Source organism: Pristiophorus japonicus, chromosome 2, assembly GCF_044704955.1.
Source record: "Pristiophorus japonicus isolate sPriJap1 chromosome 2, sPriJap1.hap1, whole genome shotgun sequence".
In the NCBI taxonomy this organism is placed as follows: domain Eukaryota; kingdom Metazoa; phylum Chordata; class Chondrichthyes; family Pristiophoridae; genus Pristiophorus; species Pristiophorus japonicus.
The window spans coordinates 118,522,318-118,541,947 of record NC_091978.1 but is presented as its reverse complement, the minus strand read 5'-3'; the positions used below and the strand labels follow the sequence as shown (position 1 = coordinate 118,541,947).

Genomic DNA, 19,630 nt, shown 5'->3' with positions numbered 1-19,630 from the left:
CTAAACAAAATTAGGGCTCATGGGATTAGGGATAATACACTAGCATGGATTGAGGATTGGTTAACACAGAAAACAGAGAGTAGGAATAAACAGGTCATCTTTGGGTTGGCATGCTGTAACTAGTGGGGTACCGCAAGGATCGGTGCTTGGGCCTCAACTATTCACAATCTGTATCAATGATTTGGATGAAGGGACCAAATGTAATATATCCAAGTTTGCTGCTGATACAAAGCTAGGTGGGAATGTAAGTTGCGGAGGATGCAAAGAGGCTTCAAGGTGATAGAGACAGGCTAAGTGAGTGGACAAGAACATGGCAAATGGAATATAATGTGGAGAAATGTGAAGTTACCCACTTTAGTTGGAAAAATAGAAAAGCAGAGTATTTTTTAAATGCTGAGAGATTGGAAAATGTTGGTATTCAGAGGGACCTGGGTGTTCCTGTACATGAATCACTGAAAGTTAACGTGCAGGTACAGCAAGCAAGTAAGAGATCAAATGGTATGGTAGCCTTTATTACAAGAGGATTTGAGTATAAGAATAAAGATGTCTTACTGCAATTATATAGGGACCTGGTGAGGCCACATCTGGAGTATTGTGTACAGTTTTGGTCTCCTTACCGAAGGAAAGATATAATTGCCATAGAGGGAGTGCAATGAAGATTCACCAGACTGATTCCTGGGATAGTGGGATTGTCCTATGAGGAGAGATTGAGTAGACTACGCCTATATTCTCGAGAGTTTAAAAGAATTGGAGATGATCTCATCGAAACATACAAATTTCTTACAGGGCTTGACAGGGTAGATGCAGGGAGGATGTTTCCCCCGGCTGGGGCGTCTAGAACCAGGGGTCACAGTCTCAGAAGAAGTGGTCGGCCATTTACGATTGCGATGAGGAGAAATTTCTTCACTCAAAGGGCTGTGAATCTTTGGAATTCTCTATCCCAGAGGAAGCTCAGTCATTGAGCATATTCATACAAAGATCGATAAATGTTTGGATATTAAGGGAATCAAGAGATATGGGGATAGTGCAGGCAAGTAGAGTTGAGGTAGATCAGCCATGATTTCATTAAATGGTGGAGCACGCTAAAGGGGCAAAATGGCCTACTCCTGCTCTTATTTCTTATGTTCTTATCACCAAAAGCAGCAATACAAGTTGATAAGGCCATAGGTTAATGTACAGAGGTTCATTTCTAGAGGAACAGACTACAAAAGCAGGGAGGTAATGTTAAATTTATATAGAACATTGGTTAGACCACACTTGAGAGTACTGTGTACAGTTCTGGTTTCCATACTACAAAAAGGATAGTTAAATACTGGAGAAAGCACAGAAAAGATTTGTAAGGACGTTTGCAGAATTGAGACGATAGAATTATCAGGAAAGAATTGAGTAGGCTGGGGCTGTTTTCTCTGGAAAAGAGAAGACTGAGGAGACTTGATAGGGGTCTTTAAAATTATGAAGAGGTTCTATAGGTTAGATATGGAGTTACTCTTTCCATTTGTGAATGAGTCCAGAATAAGAGGGCATATATCATCTTACAGAGCAAATAAAATATTTAGGAGAATTTCTTTGCAGAGGTTGAGAAAGTGGAACTAGTTGCTACATGGAGTGGTTGAAGCAGATAGCACTGATGTATGTAAGGAGAGACTTGATGCATACAACAACAATTTATATAGCACCTTTAATATAGTAAAATGTCCCACGGTGGTTCACAGGAGTGTTATCAAACAAAAGCTGACACCGAACCACACAAGGAGATATTAGGACAGGTAATGGTCACAGAGGTAGGTTTTAAGGAGTGTCTTAAAGGAGGAGAGGTAGAGAGGTTTAGGGAGAGAATTCCACAGCTTAAGGCCTAGGCAGCTGAAGACATGGCCACTGAGATTTCCTTTAAGCTGCGCAGCCGTGCAACACTCTGGTGCTCCCGGGCAACTAACTCATCGACTTTTAAGTAGGAATAGCCATGCATGCGCAGTATTTTGAAGGGACTACGCACCCCCCAAAAATTAAAGGGAACATTGGCAGCCGCCAACGGTAGAGCGATTAAAATTGGGGTTATGCAAGAGGCCAGAATTGGAGGGTTATAGGGCTGGAGGAGGTTACAGAGATAGGAAGGGGCAAGGCCATGAAGGAAAAGGCCTTGGGGAGCAAGGTCGAAGAGATAATTAAGAGTGGGAGGAGGCTCATGTGGGGTATAAACATCGGCATACAACAGTTGGGCTGAATACCTTGTCTTTGTGATATAGAATCTATGCAATTCTATTTGTGTTGAAATGAAAATGCCAACCAAAATCTTACTTTAAGTACTGTTTAAAATTATTTTCTGACAAATTTCTGTTGATAAAGTTACCTCACTACTCCTCCAATATTTCACCTTAGAACACAGCATTGCGAAATTATAAGCAGTTTTGTGATTTGTACTGGTTCCCACGAGAAACTGAATTGAAACTAGTCAACCTCATTTCACAAATAATTCTTGCAGTAGTCAGGAGATTAAACAATCACATCGGCAAATGGATTGTTTTCAAACCTACTGCATCAACAAATTCCCTTCCTTCTCATCCCCAGGCTGCAGGTGTCAGGTAACGATCTTTTCGTGTTCGTTGTTTGAAATGTAAATGTCCAAGGGGACTACAATCTGTAATTTTTTCATGCATGCTATTATTTTCTAAATATGCCACAGGAGTTTGCGTCAGTGATGTAATTAAACCACAGTGCTACGTTAAAAAAAATCTCAATTAAAACGGCTATTTTTACTGTAAAAACTTGACAATGCACAGCAGCATGGCAACGGGAATTTATCCCATCAATATTCTTCTCCTATGAGGCTGAATCCGGTTTAATTAACTTTCCGGTAATCTCAGTATTGTCCATATTAGTTTTTGATCCGCTAGCTAGATTTGTTCGACAAAGAGTGTATCGGATAACCTGCAAAATAAAGCGAGTTTTGTTCCAACTTCAACAACCTGTTTTTCAAGTCTTAACACGTTCCTCTGTCATAAAGAATGTTTGCGTATAATTACACTTTTTTTAAAATCAATTACGAAAACCTCATAATACTTTTCTGTAATTCACACGCCCAGCTATGAACCATTTGATGATGACTCATTTTACTGGAAGACCACATTTCAAGGGTCTCTGCCAGGAAGTCGTTGTTATCTTCCGGCGCAACGCGTCTGCTGCATAGGCGGCTCCTCTTCCGTAACTATTTCTAGATCCAGTAAAAAAAATTCCAAAATGTACAGCAGAACAAGTTCTCAGCTGCATGAAATAAAACATAAATCAATGCTTCTCTTATCCATTTACAAAAACATGAACACTCCCCTTAATCTACGTCTATAATATTACAGTAACACTCCCTTTACTCATCACCCACAGTAACCATATTTAACAATTTCCTTAATCTCCATTTAACAGGAACGATCAGAATGCTCTTCAAACCTTAATCCCACCTTTTTTTTTAATTTGTTCATGGGATGAGGGCATCACTGGCAATGCCAGCATTTATTGCCCATTCCTAATTGCCCTTGAGAAGGTGGTGGTGAGCCGCCTTTTTAAATCACTGCAGTCTGTGTGGCGAAGTGCTGTTAGGGAGAGAGTTCCAGGATTTTGACCCAGCATCGTTGAAGTATCGGTGATATATTTCCAAATTAGGAACATGGAGGGAAACTTGGAAGTGGTGCTGGTCCCATGCGCCTGTTGCCCTTGTTCTTCTAGGTGGTAGAGATTGCGAGTTTTGGAGGTCAAAAGACCTTGTCCTGGATGGTGTTGAGTTTCTTGAGTGTTACTGGAGCTGCACTCATCCAGGCAAAGGAGTATTCCATCACATTCCTGACCTGTGCCTTGTAGATGGTGGAAAGGCTTTGGGGAGTCAGGAGATGAGACACTCTACAAAGAATACCCAGTCTCTGACTTCTCTTGTAGTCACAGTATTTATGTGGCTGGTCTAGTTAAGTTCCTGGTCAATGGTGAACCCCAGGATGTTGATGGCAGGGGATTTGGCCATAATAATGTAATTGAATGTCAAGGGGCAGTTGTTAGACTCTTGCTTGTTGTAGTCATTGTCTGGCACTTGTGTGACACGAATGTTACTTATCAGCCCAAGCCTGAATGCCATCCAGGTCTTGCTGAATGCGGGCACGGACTGCTTCATTATCTGAGGAGTTGCGAATGGAACTGAATACTGTGCAATCATCAGCGAACATCCCTATTGGCCTGTAACAATCACAACCATCTTCCTTTGTGCTAGGTATGAGTCCAGCCAGTGGAGAGTTTCCCCCGATTCCCATTGACTGCATTGTTACTCGGGTCCTTGATGCCACACTCAGTCAAATGCGGCCTTAATATCAAGTGCAGTCACTCACCTCACCTCTGAAGCTGAGCGGTCACGGCGGATCACAAACTGAGCAACTCTGAACAGGTTATTGGTGACATCATCATCATAGGCAGTCCCTCGGAATCGAGGAAGACTTGTTTCCACTCAAGTTCTTAGGTGACTGAACAGTCCAATACGAGAATTACAGTCTCTGTCACAGGTGGGACAGTCGTTGAGGGAAAAGGTGGGTGGGACTGCGCTTGCTTTTGGCTTCCTGCGCTTGGTTTCAGCATGCTCTCGCCGATGAGACTCGAGGTGCTTAGCGGCCTCCCGGATGCACTTCCTCCACTTAGGGCAATCTTCGGCCAGGGACTCCCAGGTGTCGGTGGGGATGTTGCATTTTATCAAGGAGGCTTTGAGGATGTCCTTGAAATGTTTCCTCTGCCCAACTTTGGCTCGTTTGCCGTGAAGGAGTTCCAAGTAGAGCGCTTGCTTTGGGAGTCTTGTGTCAGGCATGCGAACAATGTGGCCTGTCCAGCGGAGCTGATCGTGTGTGGTCAGTGCTTCAATGCTGGGGATGTTGGCCTGGTCGAGGACGCTAATGTTGGTGCATCTGTCCTCCCAGGGGATCTGCAGGATCTTGCGGAGACATCGTTGGTGGTATTTCACCAGCGATTTGAGGTGTCTACTGTATATGGTCCATGTTTCTGAGCTATACAGGAGGGTGGGTATCACTACAGCCCTGTAGACCATGAGCTAATCGTGACCATCTTGAAAAAAGGGGACAAGTCCGACTGCGGCAACGACAGAAGAATCTCCCTGTTATCAGCCACTGGGAAAGTCATCGCTAGAATCCTCCTCAACCGTCTTCTTCCTGTGGCTGAGGAGCTCCTCCCGGAGTCATAGTGCGGATTCCGTCCCCTACGGGGTACAACGGACATGATTTTTACAGTGCCACAGCGGCAAGAAAAATGCAGGGAACAGCACCAACGTTTGTACATGGTCTTCTTTGACCTTACAAAGGCCTTTGGCACTGTCAACCACAAGGGTCTATGGAGCTTCCTCCTCCGTTTCAGCTGCCCCCAAAAGTTTGTCACCATCCTCCGCTTGCTCCATGACAACATGCAAGCTGTGATCTTTACCAACTGCTCCATTACAGACCCAATCCACGTCCGTATCAGGGTCAAACAGGGCTACGTCATCGCGCCAACCCTCTTCACGATCTTCCTTGCTGCCATGCTCCACCTCACAGTCAACAAACCCCCCACTGGAGTGGAACTAAACTACAAAACCAGTGGGAACCTGTTCAACCTTCGTCGAATCCAGGCCAGATCCAAGACCGTCCCAACCTCTGTCGTCAAGCTACAGTACGCGGACGACGTCTGCGTCTGCGCACATTCAGAGGCTGAACTCCAAGTCATAGTCAACATCTTCACTGAGGCGTATGAAAGCATAGGCCTTACACTAAACATCCATAAGACAAAGGTCCTCCACCAGCCTGTTCCCGCAGCACAGCATTGCCCCCCAGTCATCAAGATCCACGGCACGGCCCTGGACAATGTGGACTATTTCCCATACCTCGGGAGCCTCTTATCAACAGGGGCAGACATTGACGACGAGATTCAACACCGCCTCCAGTGCGCCAGTGCAGCCTTCGGCCGCCTGAGGAAAAGAATGTTCGAAGATCAGGCCCTCAAATCTGGTGAGTAAGTGCTGCTTGATAGCACTGTCGATGACACCTTCAGTGTAGACTGATGGGGCGGTAATTGGCCTGATTGGATTTGTCCTGTTTTTTGTGGACAGGACATACCTGGGCAATTTTCCACATTGTTGGGTACATACCAGCTAATTGTAGAGCACAATTCTTCAGCCCAACAGCCGGGATATTGTCGGGGCCCACAGCCTTTGCTGTATCCAGTGTGCTCAGTCATTTCTTGATATCATGTGGAGTGAAATGAATTGGCTGAAGACTGGCTTCCGTGATGGTGGGACCCTCAGAAGGAGGCCGAGAGGGATCATGCCTGAAGATGGTTACGAACGCTTCAGCCTTGTCTTTGCATTCACATGCAGGGCTCTGCCATCATTGAGGATAGGGGTGTTCAGGGAACCTCCTCCTACAGTTAGTTGTTTAATGGTCCACCACCATTCACGATAGGATGTGACAGGACTGCAGAGCTTTGATCTGATCCATCAGTTGTGGGATTGCTTAGCCCTGTCCATAGCATGTTATTTCCGCTGTTCAGCATGTATGTAGTCCTGTGTTTTGGCTTAACCAGATTGGCACTTCATTTTTAGGTAAGCTTGGTGCTCCTCCTGGCATGCTTCTCTACACACCTCATTGAACCAGGGTTGGTCCCCTGGCTTGATGGTAATGGAAGAGTGAGGTATATGCCAGGCCATGAGGTTACAGATTGTGGTGGAATACAATTCTTCTGCTACTGATGGCCCACAACGCCTCATGGATGACCAGTCTTGAGCTGCTAGATCTGTTCTCAATCTATCTCATTTAGCATGGTGGTAGTGCTACACAACACGATGGAGAATGTCCTCAGGGTGAAAGCGGGATTTCGTCTCCACAAGGACTGTGCGGTGGTCACTCCCACCAATGCTGTCACGGATAGATGCATCTGTGACATGTTTTTTCCATCGTGTTGGTTCTTTCACCATCTGCTGCAGGCCCAGTCTGGCAGTTATGTCCTTCAGGACTCAGCCAGCTTGGTCAGTTGTGGTGCTACTGAGCCACTCTTGGTGCTGAACATTGAAGTTCACATCCAGAGTACATTCTGTGCCCTTGCTACCCTCGGTGCTTCTTCCAAGTGGTGTTCAACATGGAGGAGTACTGATTCATCAGTTGAGAGAGGGCGGAAGATGGTAATCAGCAAGAGGTTTCCTTGCCCATGTTTGATCTGATGCCATGAGACTTCATGGGATCCAGAATCAATGTTGAGGACTCCCACATCTGGTGGATCTGTGCTACCGGTGAGACAGGACATACCCAGGGATAATGATGGAGGAGTCTGGGTGAAAGGTATGATTCTGTGAGTATGCCTATGTCAGGCTATTGCTTGACATGCTGTGGGACCACTCTCTCAATTTCAACACAAGTCCCCCACATGTTATCGAAGAGCACTGGGTCGACTGGGCTGGATGTGCCTAGGTTGATGTCAGTTGTACCAAACCACTACAAAGACATATGCTAAGTTTTATTCTTAGCATACGTCTTTGTAGTGATTTGGTACAACTGAGTGGCTTGCAGTTAAGAGTCAACCGCATTGCTGTGGGTCTGGAGTCACACATAGGCCAGACCAAGTAAGGACGGCAGATTTCCTTCCTTAAAGGGCATTAATGAACAAGATGTTTTTTTACGGCAATCCAGCGGTTTCATGGTCACCATTTTTATTCCAAATGTATTTAATTAACTAAATTTAAATTTCCCAGCTGCCCTGGTGGGATTTGAATTTATTTCTCCAAATAATTAGTCCAGGCTGCTGGATTACTAGTCCAATAACATAACCCCTATGATGATGTATAATTTTACAATCATCATCATCATCATAGGCAGTCCCGCGAAATCGAGGAAGACTTGCTTCCACTCTAAAAGTGAGTTCTTAGGTGACTAAACAGTCCAATACAGGAATTACAATCTCTGTCACAGGTGGGACAGACAGTAGTTGAAGGAAAGGGTGGGTGGGGAGTCTGGTTTGCCGCATGCTCCTTCCGCTGCCTGCATTGTTTTCTGCATGCTCTCGCCGACGAGACTTGAGGTGCTCAGCGCCCTCCCGGATGCACTTCCTCCACTTAGGGCAGTCTTTGGCCAGGGACTCCCAGGTGTCGGTGGGAATATTGTATTTTATCAAGGAGGTTTTGAGGATGTCCTTGAAACGTTTCCTCTGCCCACCTGAGGCTCACTTGCTGTGTAGGAGTTCTGAGTAGAGCGCTTGCTTTGCGAGTCTTGTGTCAGGCATGCGAACAATGTGGCCCGCCCAGCAGAGCTGGTCGAGTGTGGTCAGTGCTTCGATGCTGGGGATGTTGGCCTGATCGAGGACGCTAACATTGGTGTGCCTGTCCTCCCAGGGGTTTTGCAGGATCTTGCAGAGACATCGTTGGTGTTATTTCTCCAGCGATTTGAGTTGTCTACTGTATATGATCCATGTCTCTGAGCCATACAGGAGGGTGGCTTCAGTAACTTTTCACTGGCCCTTTCTAAAGTAATTGCAGTAACATTTTCTTCTCCACCTTTTTATTTTGGTTCATTGACTGTCGAACACAAGTATTGTCTAATACATTAGCCACTAGCCACAGTAGCAAATTGGGAATCCAGATGTGGTTAATTACATTTCTGATTAGTAAATTTAAAAAATAGACACTGTTCTTGGACATAAGGTCTCAATACTCATATTTGCACAGCGTATGCATACGTACTTTAACTTTTTTGTATGTTTGTTGGTAAAATGATTGGATGAAAATCAGTATGCCAATACTTTTTGATAACGTTCGTTAAATAAATATACATCTGTGGAGTACATTTACCTGTATTGTGTGAGAGTATGCAAGGAATTTTCTACTAAAATTAGTGCATGTAGTTAAAATGGTGTATTCGTGGCTAGACTTGTGCCCAGTCAACAATTTATATTGGACAACACTGGTTTAACACATATGTGTTGGAGTCTCCAAACCAATCTTCTGAGAAATCCGCATAAAATTGAGTTTTTGTTTGTCTGATATGAAGGGCGTAGTCTTTTCCCATAACAGCACACCTCCCATAAGCCCGAAGCAGAGTTGAAATCAAGCTTAAGCCTGGCCCAGCCTTGGCTTTCTTCGCCCATTCTCTACCAACTTAATCCGCAATCACCTTCTTTCCATTTACAGCCCTGTCACCCCCCCTTCCCAGCACCATTCGGTCCAAGACTGAGGCCACTGCCCATGCCGGCCCTCCCTGGCCTGGGTCCACAGTTTCTCTTTGAACCATGTGGGCCCCCTACTTCTCTCACAGTATTACTATCCACTTCTACTACTTTAGCTGACATTTTGCTTTGGCCTTTTTAAAGAGATCTAAGGAAAGAACTTGAATTTATAAATTTGTGGATTTGGGAGACTTGGGAGCCAATGTAGATCAGTGAGAACATGACTTGTGCACAATAGAGTTTTGGATGAGTTGACACTTACAGAGGGTGGAGGTTAGGAGGCTGGTCAGGATTAATCAAGTCTGGAAGTGATCAGCGATCGGGGCGGTAGTTACAGAGCTGGAAGTAGCCGGTCTTTATGTTGGAGAGGCTATGAGGTCAGAAGCTAAGCTAAGGATCAAGCAGGACACTGAAGTTGTGAACAGTCTCGTTAAGCCTGAGGCAATGGTCGAGGAGGGGATGGAGTTGAAGGTGCCGTATAGAGCTTGTGGCGAGAATGAAAGATTATGACTTCATTCTTCCCAATGTTTAGCTGGAGAAAATTAAGACTCATCCAAGACTGTATATCCGAGAAGCAGTCTGAGAGCACAGAGGCAGTGGAGGGATCAAGAGAAAGTTGAAGAAGTACAGCCAGGTGTGATCGATGTGCATGTACTAGCATATAGATGCAGAAAAGGATGGATTCTTCAGAGAATCTGAGGTCTTGGTGCAGGAGTGGGAAGTGAAGGTATTGCAGGAGATGCTCTGGAACAAGTTGGATAGGTAAGAGTAGAACCAAGCAAGAACAGTCTCACCAAGCTAAACAAAGGAGGAATTGCATGGAGGATGATATGGTCAAGCGTATTAAAGGCTGCAGGAGAATGCAGAGGGATAATGGTGTTATTTATTGTCTCTGCCATTCCCTCATTCTCCAATTCAATCTTTGTCCCTTAGCAATGCTACCCCTACCCTAAGTATTCTCTTGCAAGAAATGTGACATTTATTGCCCTTTATGTTTTTACTAATTTTGTCTCATACTTCTGACTAATCTATCCTTTATATTTATCCTAGGTTTGATTTTTATTATCTGCCCTGTAGGTGCTAAATGTTTTTTGTTTCAAATTTTACCTAATTTTCCTCTTAATCCCTGGCCTGGAACGTGGAGCGACTATAGGAACTGGGGTTGTTCTCCCTAGAGCAGAGAAGGTTAAGGGGATTTAAAGGAAGTCTTCAAAATCATGAAGGATTTTCAATAGAGTAAATAAGGGAAAACTGTTTCCACTGACTGAAGGGTTGGTAACTAAAGGACACAGATTTAAGGTCATTGGTAAAAGAGCCAGAGATGAGATGAGAATTATTTTTATGCAGTGGGTTATTATGATCTAGAAGGCATTGCATGAAAGGGTAATGGAAGCAGATTCAATAATAACTTTCAAAAGGGAATTGGATAAATACTTGACGGGGAGAAAATTTCATTTCAAAGAGCTGGCAGACATGGCCTCCTATGAACCCTCCCTTTCCATATTTTTTTTTTAACTGGAATGTACTTAATTTGTACCTTCTCTATCTCCTCGTTAAATATTACTGATTTTAACACCCAATATGAATTTCCCTGCTATCGGTTGCCCCAGAAACAAGAGACATTTTGTAAAAAAAAACTACAGCTTGTGTGGGCGTGGTGTAAATACGTCAGTGCGTGTAGGCGGGCTCAGACAGCCAGCAGTGAAATGCTGACAGACGGATGCCCGGGGCCTAAAGCGCGGCCTGTAAATTTCTAAGTCTGCCGAATTGCCCATCAGTTAGTAACTGAACTTCGGCCAACTTAACTCCGTTGCAGTGGAAAGGACTTGAATACCGTACAAAGAAGAACACGGTAAGTACAATGTAACTGACGTGGCTCTATAAAATCTAGATAATATATTAATGCATTTTACATACGGCGTCCGCCTCTGGGCGTTGTTTCCGATGGAGGTGACGCTGGCGCGAACGACGCGTGCGCAATTCGTGCAGTGACGTCAGTGTCTGTGGCGCTCCCGGTTCTGGAGCTTTCCTTTAACTGTGGCCGCTCAGTTAAAGGAGATACCGGGCGGCCGGACGGACGGGTACGTGTTATTTGGCTGCAAACCAGCCCTCAGCAGCTTATTTTTTGATTTTACTTTCTTAATGCGGGGAAGAGGCTCTGTTGTCTCCAGTGGGACTGATCGTTGAGTGCATGCGGCTACTTTTCTTCCTCTCTATACTTGGTTCACAGTGTTTACTTGGCTTATTTCATAACCAGGAATCTCACAATACCACTCTTTTCCCCCCCGCCCCCCAAAACATAATTCTGATGAGCTGTGAGAAAGAAATGTTCTGATGCAGGGTATGAACGTAAGAGTTGCAATAATGAATTTTGTTTTCTCTAGGCCATTAGTAGTAATGTGCCCCTCATTACTCAAGGATGATGGTGCCAATAATGAAGGGAGCCGAGAAAGAAAGAACTTGCATTTATATAGCGCCTTTCACGACCTCAACACGTCCCAAAGTGCTTTACAGCCAATTAAGTACTTTTTGAACTGAAGTCACCGTTGTAATGTAGGACAATCGTAAAAAAATTACAGCACAGAAGAAGACCTGTCGAGCTCTTGCAGACTCTCAGCTGGTCCCATTCCCCTTCCCTTCTCCTGTAGCCCTACAATTTTTTTTTCTTCAGATACTTATCCAACTCCCTTTTTTGAAAGATAAAATTGAATCTGTCTCCTTATCCCTCAATCAACAAAAGTCTTTAACATTATGAGGGGGTTTGATAAGGTAGGTGTGGCAAAATAGTTTCCTCTTGTTGGGAGATCAAAACTAGGGGCCATAAATATAAGCTAGTCACTAATAAATTCAATATGGAATTCAGGAGAAATGTTTTCACCCAGAGAGTTGTGAGAATGTTGAATTCACTACCACAGGGAGTGGTTGAGATGAATAGTATAGAGACATTTAAGAAGCAGCTCAATAAACACACAAGGGAGAAAGGATTAAAAGGATATGCTGATGGGGTTGAATAGAGACGGGTGGGAGGAAACTTGTGTGGAGCATAAGTGCTGGCATGGACCAGTTGGGCCGAATGGCCTGTTTCTATGCTGTAAATTCAATATCTATATCATAACCAAAAAAACATTATCTGGTCATTATCACATTGCTGTTTGTGGGAGCATGCTTTTGCGCAAATTGGCTGATGTGTTTCCTACAGTCTACACTCCAAAAGTACTTCATTGGCTGTAAAGTGCTTTGAGACATCCGATGGTCGTGAAAGGTGCTATATAAATCCAAGTCTTTCAGGCAGTGCATTCCATAAACCAACCACTCGCTGTGTTAAGTTTTTTTTTTTCTTACATCGCCTTTGGTTCATATAGCCTTAAGTTCATGGCAGATGGATGTGTTGATGACATTACTGACATTGTCAAAAGCCCCACATAACTATGACCCTGGATGTGGTTCTCCTGTTCCCTCTGATGGTGCCGATCCTTGCGTCTTTCCTCCACGCAGGCACAGCATTTTAACTTCAGCCTTTCACTTCTCTCTCTCTCTCTAGCATGGCATTGTGGACTGTCAGTGACCAGGATTTCCCAAGATTTAATGCCCACGTTGCACTGCTTAAAGTGAATCTTTAGGGTATCTTTATAGCACCTTTGTTCACCAGTTCTCCGTAATATGTGTACGCCCGATATTATTATATCTCCGTACACCCATATCAGATCTTGTTTCATGTGCTGTCATTTTGGATCTAGGATTGTAATTTGTTTCTGGTTCGGGCAGAGGGACCATATTAAAATCAAATCTAAATTTCTTGTGTTGAGCTTGCAATACTTGATACTAATTTTACCTTTTAAAAGTTTTTTTTTACATATTTTAATTGTAGTCCTGAATGTGGAGGATACGGGGATGCCCTTTGATATATGATTTGTAGCCCATGAATTGACTGGCCTGATAAACTGACAAATTATGGTTTGTCATAATAGAATAGTATCATAGAATCTTACAGAACAGAAGGAGGCCATTCGGCACATTGTGTCTGTGCCGGCTCTTTGAAAGAGCTCTCCAATTCTGGTCATTTCACCGCTCTCGCCACATAGACCCAGAAATTTTTCCTTTTCAAGTATATACAGTGCATTCAATTCCCATTGTGTTATTATGCTATCTGTTCCATGTTAGAGGGGAAACAAAGTCCAGAGAGAGTACTTCTCGTTCAAATTTTTCTCCACTCCCCTATTGTACATTATTTTCAATAGATGTAAAATATTGACTTGTTGGTTTTCTACCTCCATGAATTTTCTACCTCCAACATAGTACCTTCAGCTTTACCTATTCACCATGATGCTTGTTTCCACAACCATCGGCATGCTGTCTGGCTGCCTATCCAACATTTGGTCATGGATGAGCAGTAACTTTTTGTAGTTCAATATTGGTAAGACATAAGCCATCCTGTTTAGCCCCTGATAGAAACTCCATGCCTTAGCCACTGCTTGCCTGGATACCTGCTTTTATACGACCAAGATGAACTTCACTCCCCACATTCAGTCCATCTCCAAGACTCTACTGCCTCCAGAATAGTACCTTACTTGATCCCACTGCCATTTAAAAAAAAAAACTCTCATTACTGTTTTACTCGCTAAGAATTCTATTTTTTTCAATGATGCTCTGTTTGGTCTCCTGAGTTCCACCCTCTATAAATTCCAATTCATGCATCAGGTATGGTAGTGTAGTGGTTGTGTTACTGGACTAGTATTCCAGAGACCTGGGCTGCTAATCTAGAGTGAATGCAAATCCCGTCAGGGCAATTTGAGAACTTGAATTCAGTTTTAAAATAAGCATATGGTATCAAGAAGCTGTTGGACTGCTTTAAAAATCCAATTGGTTTTCTAGAAAGATGCTGCTTATGGCAATTCGTTTATCTTCATGAATCTGCCATGCAGTTTTTTTTGATCTCTCACCAAGTCCCCACACATCAATCAAGCATCCATAAATAAAATAATTTATTGTCACTATGAATCGTTCTGAGACTGCCTTCAGGATAGTAATAATTTAGCTTCAAATTCCTTTGGCATCACTTAAACTCATTTGGGTTGAAACTGTGTTGTGTGATAGTAACAAATGCAATGTATGAAAATCGTTTGTTATTTTAACAAAAGCCATAACTCATTTAAAATAAATGGATTAATCACACTAAATACTGGACTAAGAAATTTCATGGAAACACATTCATTACTCCCTGTCTCCCTATCCTTAACTGCAAAATTCTCTTCTATAGATCTCTTCATCCCTTTATCCCACAGCCTTGCTTTACCCTACCTCTGCAATCTTCCATGTATATTCTTCCAGCTCTGGCCTGTATATTCTTTAGTAAAGGTGATATATAAATACCAGTTGTTGCTCATTTATAGGTTGCTGTTGCAGTGCTATCACTAATAGGAGGGAAGCCCCAAAGCACTCTGGAGCCATGACTTTGTCCTGGCACTTTAGGAAGGATGTGAAGGCCTTAGAGAGGGTGCAGAAAAGATTTACAAGAGTGGTTTTAGGGATGATGCACTTCAGTTATGTGGATAGACGGGAGAACAATAACTTGTATTTATGTAGCACTTTAAACATCATGAAACGTCCCAAGGCGCTTCACATGAGTGTTTTAAGACAAAACAAATAAATTTGACACCAAGTCACATAAGAAATTACGGCAGATGAGAGGTAGGTTTTAAGGAGCGTTTTAAAGGAGGATAGAGGCGGAGAGGTTTAGGGAGGGAGTTAAGAGCTTGGAGCCTAGGCAGCTGAAGCTGGGGTTGGAGCAAGAAGATTGAGAAGAGATTTGATAGAGGTGTTCAAAATTGTGCGGGGTCTACACGGAGTAGATAGAGAGAAACTGTTCCCGTTGGTGTAAGGATTGAGAACCAGATGACACAGATTTAAGGTAATTGGCAGAAGATCCAAAGGCGACATGAGGGAAATCTTTATTACGCCGCGAGTGGTTATGATCTGTTGCAGTGCTATCACTAATAGGAGGGAAGCCCCAAAGCACTCTGGAGCCGTGACTTTGTAATGGGGCCATGACTTTGTCCTGGCACTTTAGGAAGGATGTGAAGGCCTTGGAGGGTGGTGGAGGCAGATTTAATCGTAGCTTTCAAAAGGGAATTGGATAAGTAACTGAAGGAAACAAATTTGCAGGGAAAAGGTGGGCGCATGGGACTAGCTGAAGAGCTCTTGCAGAGTGCCGGAACGGGCTCGACGGGCCAAATGGCCTCCTTCTGTGCTGTAACCATTCCATGATTCTAACCTGGAGTGTCCAACCTTGGTAACTATGGTGCTGACAAATGTGGAATGTAAATTTCTACAGTCAGGTTTTTCCAGATTGACTATTGGGCTGGTGTGAAGTTACTGCACCTATTGAAATCGAAGGATATGTTCCCAGTGCACCTCTCCATCAGTGATATCACTTGAAGTGGCTTAGAGATGAGCAGACTTATAGGTATGAAATTGATGAATTGTGTTGATAACAAGATGTTTGTAATTTTATCATGCTGGTGTGGCTTATTTTTGGCACAAGTTGAAGATAAAAGTCAAAATAATCACTGCTGTGGTTTACAAAAAATCTATACTTTTGCATTAAAATTAATTGTGGAACAGCATCTAGATGGCTCAGTACTTTTAAAGAGTAAGGTGGGTAAACATTTTGGTGGCAATCCTTTTCAGAACTATTAGAATATTTTGAATTATTCTGCAGTTATTGGATTTTCCATGGCAATTTTATTTTAGGTCTATAGTGTTCATAAAGAAATGTGATTTCTTTTTAACCATGTTTCTTGTTTTGGTACAAAGAACATATTACATTTCATTTGATCAATTTCCATCACAATTATCTTCTTTGCTTTGAGGAAAATAAAACTCCCCATTAAAGAAAGTAGCAGCACTAAAATTCATGGGGGTAAATTTCATTAATTGCCTGACGAAAAGATAAATTCAAGTACTAATTTCTAGATACACTGTTTATGCTGTACTATGAAAGTATTATCTTGGGACTAGCAATACAATCTTTGCAGTTGTTAAAACTTGTGGCTTTGGCATTTGTTGTTTAAGTAACGATGTGAAAAGAGTCATTTCAAATGTTTTTTTAAGCTTCAATTTTTAAAGTCTTTTTTTATTTAAACATTTTTGGTATTTTTTATGTTCTTGTTTCTGATCAATATCCTTTTATAAAAAAAAATCTTTCGCTAAGTGGAGCCAAAGAAAAATGCAGCTTTTGGAAGTTTTTAATATATATATGTTCCAAGCTTAATATGTTAAATAGTGCAGTTATTTTAATAAATTAATAAAAGTGAATACCATCGACATTAATTGAAAGAATAAACAAGGATGAACATAAAAATTATGGTTGCTTTCAGCCTGCTTGTTCAGTAATATGTGCAGCAACTTGCAATTTAAAAAAAAAATGCAACATTTTTATAAGCTCGCTCAGAGGTTTCCACGTTCGTAATACTGTAGTGGCTAATGAGACAGCAGATATTATGTAAAATGACTTTTTTTGAATTAAAAAAAACTCCCTTCTCGATAGATAATCTTTTTCTTTTACTGTCATTAAACAAACCAGACCTGTGCTAATCATAGTCTGTGAGCAGTTCATAATAGAAACAAAGGTTTTAAAATCAAGTCTCCAGTCTTTTTAAAAAAAAGCAAAGATATAAGGACACAACCTTGTACATTAACTTGTGCTAATGCTAATACTGGAAAATTCTGCAAAATTGCATGGATGTGGCTGAAAGGTCTGTCTGTACAACTGAAGGTTAAAAACATTCACTTGAAGCCCAGGCTTTTGAGACAAGCTGAGGCTTTAAGGTTAAAAGCTCTAACGAAAGTTATTAAAAGATACAAGACAATTTGGTGGATACATGTAATCACGTTACTGTGAAATATGTATTTTATTTTTGTTGTTAAAACCTTATTTTTGGACAGTAAACAATGAGAAAAATTTGGAAGACAATTATTTTCAAGAAAAAATTCAGTGAAGTGATTAGTTCATCAACAAACAGTGACTGAAATATTTAACTCTGGTTTTCCTTTTTATAAAATGTTGACATTTTCTAATAATTGTTTGGAAGATTCCATTATAAATGTTGACATAAAAAATGTTACAGGAAGTAATGTTTGTGCATAAGAAGTACGTGCCATATGCAACATTTTCAATAAATTTATAGATTTAAATCTTTCCTTGTCCGTGTTAAGTTATATGCAATTATGGTTTACTTAACAGATAGGTTAGCTATGAAGGCTAATGAAAAGTGCATATATATACAGCTGTTAGTGGAAACTTTTGGGAAAATTGACAGCTGTTTCACATTTTATCAATTTTCAAATCCGTTGTATACTTTCACAGAATTCAAGTACTGCTGCCGTCCCATTTCCTTTGGCTTTGTTAGCTAAGCGGCTTTTGTATGTTTTTAATGTTAAAAGTGAACACCATCTACATTAATTGAAAGAATATAGTATTTCTATATGGTAGGTTCATATGCAATAATTGCACACTTAAATGTGATCCACACTGACATGCAGTTGCATTGTGTGAGGCTTGTTTTTGTATGATTGAATGATGCATTTATGCATGCAGTGTTTTGATTTTGTGGTTAATGATGGAAGCTTGAAGTAGTACATTTAATTTATTTATTCACACTCCAACTTCTATATTATCTGAGACAAACTTGAGTCTGACTGATTTTCAAGCCTGATTCAGCAGCACTGTATTTTATCCTCTTTACTCAGCCCTCTAACTATTTGGTACAAGTTTTTAAAAAAAATAATGTTACTAGACGAATGTAGCACAATGGTACCAATATACTAGGATATGCTTTAAAGTAATACAATTTAATTCATCAACTTAAAATAGGAAAGAACATACTGAACAGGAGTAGGCCACTTAGCCCATTCTGGCTCAAATCCTGGGCCCCGCCACAGCCCGGTCACAGATTGTTAACAGGTTTATTGGGTATGAAGTGAATAGTGACGGTGTCGTGACTTCCAATTTCATCCACTCCAAAGATGAAATGCACTAAACTTTCCGAGAAATAGGGTGTGGGTGTAAAGGGGGTGGAAGAAGGTGATCCGGCTGCCACTCTTGCTCCTGAGTGGTCGTCGTCATCCTCCTCCTCTCACCCCTCACTCTTTTATCTCTCTTTCTCCCCCAATCCCCGTCTCTCACTCTTTCTTTCTCTCACTCCCACCCCCCCGCCCCCCCATCTCTCACCCCCCCCCCAATCTCTCACTCCCCCCGCCCCCCCCAATCTCTCACTCCCCCCGCCCCCCCCAATCTCTCACTCCCCCCGCGCCCCCAATCTCTCACTCCCCCCGCGCCCCCAATCTCTCACTCCCCCCGCCCCCCCCAATCTCTCACTCCCCCCGCCCCCCCAATCTCTCACTCCCCCCGCCCCCCCAATCTCTCACTCCCCCCGCCCCCCCAATCTCTCACTCCCCCCGCCCCCCCAATCTCTCACTCCCCCCGCCCCCCCCAATCTCTCACTCCCCCCGCCCCCCCCAATCTCTCACTCCCCCCGCCCCCCCCAATCTCTCACTCCCCCGCCCCCCCCAATCTCTCACTCCCCCCGCCCCCCCCAATCTCTCACTCCCCCCGCCCCCCCCAATCTCTCACTCCCCCCGCCCCCCCCAATCTCTCACTCCCCCCGCCCCCCCCAATCTCTCACTCCCCCGCCCCCCCCAATCTCTCACTCCCCCCGCCCCCCCCAATCTCTCACTCCCCCCGCCCCCCCCAATCTCTCACTCCCCCCGCCCCCCCCAATCTCTCACTCCCCCCGCCCCCCCCAATCTCTCACTCCCCCCGCCCCCCCCAATCTCTCACTCCCCCCGCCCCCCCCAATCTCTCACTCCCCCCGCCCCCCCCCCAATCTCTCACTCCCCCCGCCCCCCCCAATCTCTCACTCCCCCCGCCCCCCCCAATCTCTCACTCCCCCCGCCCCCCCAATCTCTCACTCCCCCCGCCCCCCCCAATCTCTCACTCCCCCCGCCCCCCCAATCTCTCACTCCCCCCCCGCCCCCCCAATCTCTCACTCCCCCCGCCCCCCCCAATCTCTCACTCCCCCCGCCCCCCCAATCTCTCACTCCCCCCCCGCCCCCCCCAATCTCTCACTCCCCCCGCCCCCCCCAATCTCTCACTCCCCCCGCCCCCCCCAATCTCTCACTCCCCCCGCCCCCCCCAATCTCTCACTCCCCCCGCCCCCCCCAATCTCTCACTCCCCCCGCCCCCCCCAATCTCTCACTCCCCCCGCCCCCCCCAATCTCTCACTCCCCCCGCCCCCCCAATCTCTCACTCCCCCCGCCCCCCCCAATCTCTCACTCCCCCCCGCCCCCCCCAATCTCTCACTCCCCCCCCCCCCCCAATCTCTCACTCCCCCCAGCCCCCCCCAATCTCTCACTC

The 19,630-nt window shown here is 43.9% G+C and overlaps 1 protein-coding gene and 1 pseudogene across 3 annotated transcripts in view; one reads left to right on the top strand and one right to left on the bottom strand.

Moving 5' to 3' along the window:
- The window catches only part of LOC139240463 (putative nuclease HARBI1 pseudogene), a 397,365-nt pseudogene extending 386,188 nt beyond the window's left edge, over positions 1 to 11,177 (bottom strand).
- Positions 10,903 to 19,630, top strand: part of il6st (interleukin 6 cytokine family signal transduce) — a 97,898-nt gene continuing 89,170 nt past the window's right edge. For 2 of the 3 annotated variants that reach the window (XM_070868946.1, XM_070868964.1), the window contains exon 1: positions 10,903 to 11,068. The gene's annotated coding sequence lies outside the window, so the exon portion shown is untranslated. Of the gene's footprint in view, positions 11,069 to 11,209; positions 11,298 to 19,630 lie in introns of those variants that run through there. The other variant, XM_070868956.1, reaches the window with a different exon arrangement.